Source organism: Cervus elaphus, chromosome 21, assembly GCF_910594005.1.
Source record: "Cervus elaphus chromosome 21, mCerEla1.1, whole genome shotgun sequence".
Classification (NCBI taxonomy): Eukaryota; Metazoa; Chordata; class Mammalia; order Artiodactyla; family Cervidae; genus Cervus; species Cervus elaphus.
This window is the reverse complement of record NC_057835.1, coordinates 17825993-17838391: the sequence shown is the minus strand read 5'-3', so window position 1 is coordinate 17838391 and position 12399 is coordinate 17825993. Positions and strand designations below refer to the sequence as shown.

Here is a 12399-nt window from a genome sequence, read left to right as displayed (position 1 = left end):
TTTCAAAACGTCAGGTTTAAACCTGGGGGTCCTAAGTTTTCGGCTTAATACTCATTTAAAATAGGTTCTACTTGTGACCTAATTTGCAATTAAATACAGTCAAATTTCAATAATATTTCTGAGACAGCCACTAAGCAATGTAAAGCAAAACAAAACAACAAAACTATTGACTTACAACTAATTTATAAATTGATGTAAGTCCTTGTTTCCAAAAATAATATCTGAAGACAGAAATAAGAAGCGATTGACAGCATTTAGAGCAATTAAGTACCTACTATGTAACAGACACAGTCCAAGGGATGGTGTAAATGCTGATTCCTTCATTTAAAATTCTCTAATGAGGAAAGGAGGGTGTCAGAGGATGAAATGGCTGGACAGCATCACTGATGCAATGAACATGAACTTGGGCAAACTCCGGGAGATGATGAGGGACAGGGAGGCCTGGCATGCTACAGTCCATGGGGTCACAAAGAGTCGGACATGACTGGACAACTGAACAACAGCAATGAGGATATTATTTTTTTCTCCAATATAAAAACAAAAATCAGATAAATCACATGGATAGAAAGCAACACATACAGTTGAATGGTAGTTCTTGAATCCAGCACCCAGAGCCTGTGCCATGAAGACATGCTATTCTTCACTGCATTAAGTTCTTAACTTCATCACCAGACACCCATTACATCCAAAGGAAGAAAGGATCTATCACACTTGACCTCAGAAGGCACGGAAATCAGTCGCTTTTTAGCTTTGGCGAGTGAATAGTGAGTGGGGTGGCAGCTGTTGATTGCTCTGTTTGTCATTGTTGTCAAATACCACGGCCAGACTGAAGCTCCATTCTAAAGGACCCATGTGTCCAACTGAAACAGACGATGACCCTGTCATAAGCAAGGCTGGGAGGAAGTTCTGTGCCTGCCGAATGACCAACAAACAGTGCCAGTCATGGTTGATGTCAAAAGCTCTATGAAACCAGGGGATGTCATGCCAACCCTGGTGCTCACATGCTAATGGAACTCATTAACACACCAGCGGTTCTGGGCTTTCTCTTTTTTCATGAAAGAAAGTGCTAAAATTCAAAACAAATGGCCAAGTGCATTTTATATTTGTATCAGTCTAGTTTTCACTTGAGCATAAATGAAATCTTCCCACATATGCTGATGGAAACCAGTTTTGATTTTCTGTTTGTCTCTGGGTTTACTTCCTAGAAAAGAGAAAAAAAAAAAAAGTTTCATTCTCTGTCATCAAGGGTAATGATTTCAGGAAATCAAATCTGAAAGTTAATAATAACAATTCGTTGCTATAAGTATGTATTGAATGGTGCCCATTCTTTCAACAAAGATGTCTTAAGCATCTATTCTTTGCAAATCCCTTAGAGGATACAAATATGAATAAGACATAGAGTGTCCCTTCAAGAATTCCAGGCTTTAGAAAAGAAGATAAAGAAATTCACATAAATAGCTCTAATAGTGGGTAGAAATGATATCTGCATTATAAAAGAAGCACAAATAAAATGCTAGTGTTTGTGGTGAACTTGGAATTTAAAAAGCAGTGTGTGGGCTTTGGGATCTAAAATACCTGTGTTAGTCTCTTGCCTTGGTCATTTTTTGTGACATTGGCTATGTTGTTGTTCAATTGCTAAGTTGTGTCTGACTCTTTGCGACCCTGTGGACGGCAGCATGCCAGGCTTCCCTGTCCTTCACCATCTCCTGGAGTTTGCTAAAACTCATGTCCATTGAATCAGTGATGCCATCCAACCATCTCATCCTCTGCTGCCCCCTTTTCCTCCTGCCCTCAATCTTTCCCAGCATCAGAGTCTTTACCAATGAGTTGTCTCTTCCCATCAGGTGGCCAAAGTATTGGAGCTTCAGCTTTAGCTTCAGTCCTTCCAGTGAATATTCAGGGTTGGTTTCCTTTAGGATGGACTGATTTGATCTCCTTGAATATAATCATGCTGCATCTCAACCCCCTATTTCTCTTTAATGAAATGGTCTAGCAACACTTACCTCATTGTCTCAGGGTTAAAGGGCATAATGTACGTAAATTGCTTATACAGAACTAGGCAGAGATTGGTATTATCAAAGATAAAGAGGTTATTTCATGCTGAGACCATTAGGAAACATTTTATCTGAGTCTTAGAAGCTGGACAGAAAGAATTACATCATCAAAAAGCTGAGGTGGAAGGACACTTGGCACATTCAGTGAACAAAATGTTGCTCAGTTTTTCAGGAGTATCTTGGTGGCAAGGACTTCCGTTTACCCAGCAGTGGAGAGGATCTGAATGGGTTTATTGGTCCAGCTTGGAGTACAGGTATATAGTAATGACCCTAAGCAAGGGGAAAGATTGGGAAATGGTCCAAAAGTTGAATTACCTGGCTTATTTCCCTCTGCATAGCAACCTGGAACTAGTTCTCTAAGCAGATTTGCTGTCCTGGGCTGCCACTATCTGTCTTTCTTCCTCACAGGACAGAAATCCTTTGTGAAAAGCAAATATTTATTTTCATAGAACTGGTATAACCCTAGATGAAGAGGGAATATTTGGGGATCTAGGTCTCAGCTAAAAAGAGGCCAGCACCTTGCCAGCTCATCTGTCTCAGCGTTAAATATTTCAGAGACACCAGACACCGGGCAGCATTATTTACAGACCATTATCAGTAGCAGCCAGAAGAAATTAGAGAAGGCTTATCAGGCTGAGGTGCTTTGTTTATGACTAGTCATTAAAAAAATCATAATTGCTTAAAAACTTTCTATACCTTTTGCAATTTTTAGATACACCAGTGTTGTTTTGCCATAAACAATATTAATAATACTAAGATGGGTTAAATGGCACATGAATATTTATTATTGTGCAGATATTGTTATTATATATTTATAACACAGTTGATTCTCATTCAAAGCAATGGCTTCTATTGGCATGGCATTCATATGCTTGGCTATTCCATGAATTTCTGGATTTCAAATGCTGTTTTCAGTTGTCTTGACAAGTTCACTATTCTTTTGGTGAAGTGACCTGACCTTTCTGTCGGGTAGATATAGTTATCGTGCGTCTCTGGGGGTATAGTTGTCAAAACTGATTTGTTGGGTTGTAATATGAAGAATTGCCTGGTAATGTGGTTTTCTAAGTTGCAGAAATCGGTCCGAGGTTCTCCGAATGTTTTAACTAGTGCAGTGCTGGCTTCGCCGTTTGCCACGCATTGAACTTAGAGCAAATGGAGTGGACCCACTGGCTATCTATTTCATCCCATCTCTCTCTTCCCTCTTATGAGCACCTTACTTTTGTTCACATATACACCTCTCATAATTGTATTCAGAAAAAACTGGCACCATCCCCAGCTCTAGGAATGGTCTTTATTACTTTTAGCATTCTAGCACATGACATTCCTTAGGAACAGATATTGACTCAGGAGTTACCATATGACCTGAGTTGTCCCCATCAGCTTGAGGGGAAAAACAGACAGATTATACCAGGAAAGAGAAGGGTTGTCTCTCATGCTGAGAAACAAGGAAATGTGTTGCTCAAATTGTCACTGACACATCTTATGTGAACATCAGGTGGTACAGGTACAGGACAGAGCTGACACTGAGAACAGAGGAAACAGGTCCTTGTATGACTCCTGGAAGACTTCTGGCCACTGTACTCTCAGTTGCAGGCAGCGATGCATTCCCCTGTTGATCAGGGGTTTCTGATAGTTGTGGCCAAAGCATTTTAGTGGATGGTTAAGTGTCCTGGAAACTAAGCTCACTCATTTCTAAGCATTCATCTCACAGGCCTTTTGTGAGGATTATTTGGGAATAAGTGCTCAATTAATTTAGCAAGGACTCTTTTGTGTCCCCTTAGTAGGCGACTTAGCAGCAGCAGCAGCAGTAGATAGTATTGTTCTGGGCCCAAATAATAGATCCTTCATCATATTTGTTGATTCACAGTTTATGTGAAACCTGCTCTACTTGCCAACTGCTCACTTGGCTTTGTTTTGATTTTATGTTTGTTTCTACATTTGCTTCAATAAACGGTGATGTTGAGACTGGCTTTTAGAAATTAACACTCCTCCTATTTCCCAAGTCTCTCTCTTTTGTCCTTTTTCCAATCTTTAAAATGAGATAGAAACTTAGAAAAGAGGTTGATTTGTCCAGAGTCTAGTGAAAGAGCTAGTCAGACGAGAAGAAGATAGTTTTTACATTTTGTTTCTTATTGTGAGAATATTTTTATTTAGATACACTATTAGCAGCAGAGTTAAAGCTAGAATCCAGCTCATGCCCCTCCCCTTATTTTTTGGTCCATTTTTATTTTCTTGTTTGTTTCCCCACCTTTTGGATTCTTCAAATAAGTCAATGCTGTCAGGATAGCGCTAACAATAAGCTATTGCTAGTTTTATTAATTTGCGGAATGTACAGTTGGTTAGCTTGCATATGTTAATCTGCCATTATAATTCTCTCCGTGTTCATATCATCTTTCTTGTATTAGCATTTGTTTACTAACCCACATCTGGGGCTAACTGTGGGTGTGTAATTGAAATCACGTTGTTAGTCTTTGCTGGTGTAGGCCACAGAAACCCAGGTGGCACAGTCTTGGGTAATGTGTTTAATTGCCTTGTTAAGTTATATGTATCTCCTAGACCTTTCATTAAGTAAGTTCCCTTTGTCACATGCTTATGACAATTGCTCTAGGCCAGTAAATTTCAAATTGCCATTACTCTAGGGAACTTTAGAGGTGCTTTGGGGAGTCATAGACTAAAATGAAGAGGAAATCAAAGTTGTGGGATGCAAAACTGGTCTCTGATAGTAGTCACGAGGGGATTGAAGCAAGATAAAGTCTCATTATCATCCTAGGTATAACATCATTTTAAAAAGGCATCTTGGAGGTTGGTTAAAGGGAAGAAGGAGAGGTGTAGGAGGAAAATGAGGGTTCAGAGAAATCTGGCTGCGAGTTCTGACTATAGGGGACAACATCTAACCCTTATAGTTAATCAGTATTAATCATGTGGCAGACATTGCACTAAACCTTCTAAAAACAGTATTTCATTATGCCCTTATCCCTAGGCATTATCTGTTTCAAAGAGGTAAACCAATTGTTCAAGGCTATATATTATAATTTATAAATAAAGGAACAAAGGATAGGTCTTCTGCCTGGCTTCAAAGCTCCAACTGTTTCTTTTAAAAGATCATACTGTGTTCTAAATATGAGAGATGGAGTTTGTTGGCTTCTACTTTTTGTAGTGAGAAATTAATGGGAGCAGGGCCTGGAAAATTGCAAATTGGAATATGGATATCAGGCACTATAGGGGTTGACTTAAGTTGAGAAACAGCTTATCTGGAGACTAAATGCACTTTCTCTTTTCATATCAGTCACAGAGACTGGTCAGTGTTAACCAGCCAAGTCACTTTGTGGCCTGGCTCTTAAGTGCCACTTCCATGTTGAAGGTTCTCATGACCATTAATTCACAATTAAAAATAGCCCCAGGTCCTGGTCCCTGGCATTGGCCCCATCCTCCTGCCTCTTCTCTGGACTAGTCAGGCTTTGATCTTTAACTTTTCTCCTTCTTGTGGCTCAGCTGGTAAACAGTCCGCCTGCAATGCGGAAGACCTTGGTTCGATCCCTGCATTGGGAAGATCCCCTGGAGAAGAGAAAGGCTACCCACTCCAGTATTTTGGCCTGGAGAGTTCCATGGACTGTATAGTCCATGGGATCACAAAGAGTCGGACACAACTTTCCGACGACTTGCGACTTTCACTTGCACTTTCCTGCCTCTTCTCCGGACCAGTCAGGCTTTGATCTTTAACTTTTCTCCTTTAGACCCCTGACCTACCAACTATGTCATTTGCCTGCCCATGTATCAGGCCATGTCTCTTCCAATGGAAAATGGATAGTCAGGTACATGTACTAAAGTTCTGCTCACATAGAACCTTAAGCTCCCCACTGTTCCCAGGGGGCACTCTCAGTGTCTTCAGTTCAGAAGTAGACTATTTTCAGCTTCAGACCACATACCAAGCCAGCCCACAGTGAACCAAGCCTAGCTCTTTTCTCCCTCAGTCCGCCGGTCACATGGTGTGAGCAGTGGAGGCACCAGGGCAGGAGCGGCGGGCAACCTGAGGAAACGGACCGCCTCCTTAGAGAGACTACCGGAACCTCCTGACCGTGTCCTCTTTGCTTGTCTTTCTCTAACTGTGAGCTCTTTGGGAGCAGAGAAGGTGACTCTGAAAACTCAACCCCCAGAAGAGATCCTGACACACAGTGGGTCTTTAATAAATGCTTATTGAAATGAAGTTAATGATTAGTGGGTGACAGAGATAGGACAAAGGGCCAAGTGTACACACTCAGTTCAAGGTGTCTTCCACCACATATTCTGAAATAATCACCCATGAAATTCTTAGTGGAAGGGCTGAGGGGCAAAAAGGGTGATGGATATAGTGGAAAATGAAAATGTTAGTCCCTCAGTAGCCGACTCTTTGCAACCCAATGGACTGTGGCTCCTTGGTCCATTGAATTCTCCAGGCAAGAATTCTGGAGTGGGTTGCCATTCCCTTCTCCAGGGGATCTTCCTGACTCAGGGATCGAACCTGGGTCTCCTACATTGCAGGCAGATTCTTTATCATCTGAACCACAGGGAAATCCAGATATAGTAGGAGCAAGGGTGTTTCTCTGTGAGGCCTTGGTGATCATCCTAACCGATCAAATGACCTACTTTTAACTCTGGAGCTCCTAGTTCTCTCAATAATAGCTCAAGGAAACCCACAGAACGACCATAACTTCTGCCTTTTTTAGTTCTCTTTGCAACCCAATCTGTGAGAAGCTTCAAGCACCAAAAGAACCCAAGCCAGGTCTTCCTCCTTTTCATTTTCTTTTTACTTCTTCCCTCTTTTAAAAATGTCTTCCCTTGTGAAGTATTGCTGAGAACACAAAGACTGACCAAATTGTTACATAATTAAATTAAATGCTCTTAATGTCTGTAATAGAGATTATTTAATAGTGTATAGTGAGGAAAGTGAAGTCACTCAGTCATGTCTGACTCTTTGTGACCCCCATGGACTGCAGCCTCCCAGGCTATTCGGTCCATGTGATTTTCCAGGCAAGAGTACTGGAGTGGGTTGCCATTTCCATCTCCAAGTGTATAGTGAGAGGCAATAGGATTAGAGGAGTCCTCCCCAAGGAGACTTGAAGGTTAAAAAGACTTTATTAGAAGTGCAGCCACACCCTGCAGTAGGAAAGGAGTGTGGCATTTTTTAGAAAGTGACTTAAAATAGCTGGAGTCTAGAGATGGAGGAACAAAGATAGTGAAAGTGAAGTCGCCTAGTTGTGTCCGACTCTGCAACTCCATGGACTGTAGCCCACCAGGCTCCTCCATCCATGGGATTTTCCAGGCAAGAATACTGGAGTGGGTTCTTCTTGACCCAGGGATCAAACCTGAGATGGAGGAGGAGATGTACTCAGTTACAATGGCGAGTTAGGTTGATGTCAGATCATGAAGGGCTGTTGCAAGCTGTGTGAATTTTTATCTTTATTCTTAAGAGTGTTGAAGAGACATGAAAGTATTTTAAGGAAGAAGTTACATTTTTTTAAATATCAGATTTAGAATTTGTTATCATTATAACTAGTCTGGAGAGTAGACTGGAGGGAGGCTAGAGAAACTGTGTGTGGGGGTCTAGTTAGGCGGCTATTGTTAAAGGAACAAGATGGCTTGGATTAAGTTGGTGGCATGGGGAGAAGAGGAGTGATTCGAGAGAAATAGATTCAACCTGATATATTAATTGGAGGTAAGGCCCAGGGAGAAGGAGATGCCAGTTTTATGTTCCAGTTTTCTGGCTTGAGTAGTTGGATGATGGTGCCAGCTACTGAGCTCAGAATGTAAGGAAAAGGAGCAGATAGAAGGACCAAAGCATGATATTCTGTGTCTTGCTCATATTTACCTGTTCCAAGGTTTGAGGCATAGACAGATCTTCTGGGAGGTCATCATTAAACCCACTATGTTTCCCTAGAGAATTCCTAACTGTCTTTCAACACCCACTCGCAAGTCTTCCTGCAGTGAAGCCTCTGGACCTCAGCAGACCACAGGGCCACAGAGTCCTCACCCGTCTTTGGTGCCAGTGCTGTTCTTGTAGAGTTGTCTGTTACAGCACTTGCTGTATTTGACTGCAATTTTTGTTTTTCTGTCAGTCTCCCTATAGGCTTTGAGCTCCAGGAGAGCAGAACCTCATCTTTTTTTTTATCCGTGGTCCCAAACCATCCATTGCATATGCTCAGTTAGTACTGAATCAGATGATAAGAGAGGGGCTGGCGGGCATTGGTGTCTAGAAGCTATGCTCTCAGGCAAGAGTTAATCTCTTGTGTAGAAACCTCACTGGGGATGAGTCATATTTATACTGTCTTTTCGTACTCAGTACCTGAATTTGTCATGGTAGTCAGACAATCGGAGGTTTGAAAAGAAGTCTCCCTGGAATCCTCAATGATTAACAAAAAAGCGTTAGTTCATCATCATCACTGTATGGCCTGGAGGAAGTCATTCATTATCATCTCAGTTTTTCTATTTAAAAAAATGGAGGGGAAAAAAAAAACCAACTTTTTTTTTTTAAACTTGGCTCTTTGTATCCTAAGAGCTTTATTAAACAGTCCTGACTACCTACTACATCACACAGCCACGAAGTGACAAAGCCAGGCCTTGAATCCAGACCTATCTAATTCCAGCCGCTGAACTGTACAGATTATTTTCACTCATGGTCTAGCAAACATAACAATGAAGACATCTAGTGGACGAGACAGTTGAAATGCAGCTCAACAAGAGCAAGTAGAGACCACCAGAAGAGTCATAGATTCACACAATACAGAGTATGCTGAAAGAACAATGAGTTAAAAAAAAAAACAGAAAATCATCAGGAAATGTTCTATCCAGTCAACTCTTGAACTTGACTTTTCACGTTTGTCTAATAGATTTGCCTGGATTCTATTTTAGAATACCCTGGGAACACTGGGGCTTCTTGCTTTGAAGGGCATTACAATGATTTCTGGTTATTTGTTTCTCACTGTTCAGGTATGATCTGGGCATGTGCGTCTGTGGAATTATAGCATCACATCTGATTACAATACCATAAGTTCTCAGTCAAGCACACGGTGTACAATGAGCTCGATTTGTTTTTATTCAATGAATACTGCTTTTGATTTATATGAGCTCAGTTGTCAGACATGACTGAGCGAGCACACACGCACAAGGGAAGGAGCAGGCGCTGTGCTAGGGCAGCAAAGGGAGGGGAGTCTGTAGAGATGTCTGATTGGACCTGAAACTTGCTCTGCGTTTTGACTTTAGGTGTCTAGTCAGTCTAAATTTCAGGGCATAATTGATGGCACCATGAGTGATAGGGAAATAATTTCTTAACACCAACACAAAGGTATTAGCAAACAGGTAGGACAAAAATAAAACAAAGGTGACTGAAAACAACCTTAGACTATGTCTATTTTGGAAAATTCAAGTTGCTTTGTAAAACCCCTGATGATATACTTTCAATTTTAGGCTAGAATACCCTCCTAAAGGGCTTCCGTGATAATTCAGTTGGTAAAGAATCCGCCTGCAATGCAGGAGATCCCAGTTCAATTCCTGGGTGAGGAATATCGGCTGGAGAAAGATTAGGCTACCCACTCCAGTATTCTTGGGCTTCCCTGATAGCTCAGTTGGTAAAGAATCTGCCTGCAATGCAGGAGACCCCAGTTCAATTCCTGGGTTTGGAAGATCCACTGGAGAAAGGATAGGCTACCCACTCCATTATTCTTAGGTTTCCCTTGTGGCTAGCTGGTAAAGAATCCACTTGCAATGCAGGAGACGTGGGTTCAGTCCCTGGCTTGGGAAGATACCCTGGAGAACGGAAATACCCACTCCAGTATTCTGACCTGGAGAATTCCATGGACTGTATAGTCCATGGGGTAGCAAAGAGTAGGAGACGGCTGAGTGACTTTCACTTCACTCACCTAAAAGTGAAAGTAATAAAAATCAGTAGAGCCATAGATTTTGAAAGGAAAGAATGTTTATTTATTGACTTCTTCAAAAATCATACAAGTATTTTGGAATATGTTCTGAGATTGTCACTGTATATGACACTTTGAATACATTGTATTCAAATTTATGGGAAGGCATTTGAAAATATGTACAAATGCATCTAGAAAAAGGTGGGTCTCTGTTTCTGGGAAGTGTTTACAATGTTGTTGTTGTTGTTTGCACATTCTGATACTTTAAAACTGAGGTAGCATTAATAAGATACATACATGGGCTTCCCTGGTGGCTCAGTGTTAAAGAATCCACCTGCTATGCAGGAGGCTCAGGTTCAATCCCTGGGTGAGGAAGGTCCCCTGGAGGAGGGCATGGCAACCCTCTCCAGGATTCTTGCCTAGGAAACCCCATGGACAGAGGAGCCCAGTGGGCTACAGTCCATGGGGTCAGGAGAATGTATATTGGACAGTATCAACAGCTCCAATGTATATTGGAACACTGGAATTGGAAACTGGATCTGTTTGATACAAAGAACAAGGACCTTTCCATTATTCTGGGCTGCCCATAGTAACTGGATCCCTATGATTAACTATCTACTCTAGAGTTGGACACTCCTGTAGCTATACCTCCTGATTATCTTTCCTTTTGTAGGATAGCAAACACACCCAGTCACCTGGACCAGGTTATGAATCTGCACCCAGAAAATCCAGGTCAGTGTCTTTGTAGGATGACACAGAGACATCACTTATAAACTTAGGTAGGTGAATAAATCTTGCCTATTTCTTTCTCAACAGTTAATGATTAACCAAGCAGCATCCCCAACCAAATGTTGGTGCGACACTCCCTGTCTTTCAGGATTCTCAGGGACTTAAGGGTATGCACAGGATCAGAAGAAATGAATGTATGGTGCAGATTTTTTATACTACACTGTAATTTTCATTTATTTATTTATTCACTCATTTATTTAGCTAGTATATATGGAGCACATATTATGAACCAGAAATGGCTCACATTTATCCAGATAAATTAACATTAAAGCAACATTATGTAAAATCATACTATATAAAAATTAATTTTAATATATACTTTTAATGGCATAATATACTTTATAATAGTTATATAATATTTGCCTATATACTTAACTTCTTATAAACAAGTATTGATTTTAAGCTATATTTATAGCTAACACACAGGTGGCATGTACACACATTATCACTAAATGTATTTTTATTATTATCTCCATCTTATAGACAAGGGCACTGAGGTTCATGGACTGTAAGTGAATTTCCTGATCAAGCTAGTATTGGTGACTAAATTCAGTCTTTTATTTTTTTAAATTAAAGTTTGTCAGTCATATCCTTATTTGAGGTCTATAAGGTTTAACATGAACAAAACCCTTGAGCTGCCTAATTCTAAAACACATGCCCTTCAGTCAAGAAGTGGCCGTCCAGTCTCCAGGTTCAGTCTGTTGTGTAATTCTCATCCTCTCTCCCTCATTTGTTCTTTTCTTTCTTTTCCTCTTTCCTCTTACTCTAACTTCCTAGGTGGCACAGTGGTAAAGAATCCACCTGTAAATAGAGGAGACACAAGAGACAGGAGTCTGATTCCTGGGTCGGGAAGATCCCCTGGTGGAGGAATGTCAACCCACTCCAATATTCTTGCCTGAGAAATCCCATGGACAGAGGAGACTAGCAGTCTACAGTCCACACGGTCTCAAAGAGTCAGACAGACTGAAGCAACTCAGCATGCACACACACTCCAGCAGGTTTGTTGATATTCAGAGTCCCCAGAAATTCCAAGGCAGATTTTATTTCTGTTAATAAAGCAGTCTGGAGTTTGAAATGATATAAAAGATAACTGGCATCTTGCACAGAGAGTGTAAGAGGATAAAAACATCTGGGAAGTGTCTATAGTAAAAGGGAAAAACTCGGTTTTGATTTCAAGTTCACTGGGTTTAAGGAGGACAGTAGTTGTCTGGCAAACATCCATTTCCTGTCATTAGCTGTTGCTTCCCAATGACATAATTCAGTGGCTACCATCAGGCACAAGTTAAATTCCCAGAAAAGAATCAGTCGCTTCAATGACTACACTGTAGTTCAGGGGTTGGCAAATTTTTTTTTCTATAAAGGGTGAGATACAAAATATTTTGGTCTTTGTAAGCCATGCAGTTTCTCTCAGCCCCTCAGCTCTGCCACTAGAGCTCAGAAGCAGTCACAGAGGATGTGGGAACGTGTCTTATTTCTGCAGAGAAAGTCAGAGAAGGCCAACGTGCCAGGAATAGGGCTGTAGGGGGTGGTTTTTGATGGGTAATGCATCTGCAGAAGTAGGCAAGGAATGGATTACAGGAGATTTTAAAGGAGAATTTGGCTAAGAAATGTTTACATTTTCTCCAAAGCAGTGGGAAGCTACCCAAGGTTTTTAAGCAGCTATGTGA

At 41.0% G+C, this 12399-nt stretch overlaps 1 long non-coding RNA gene across 1 annotated transcript in view; it reads left to right on the top strand.

Annotated features, from left to right (window-relative positions):
• LOC122679514 overlaps positions 1 to 10661 on the top strand; it is a 60532-nt gene extending 49871 nt beyond the window's left edge. Inside the window, exon 3 of the long non-coding RNA XR_006336423.1 lies at positions 10617 to 10661. This is a non-coding gene — a long non-coding RNA (uncharacterized LOC122679514). The remainder of the gene's footprint in view (positions 1 to 10616) is intronic.
• Positions 10662 to 12399: the final 1738 nt, after the last annotated feature.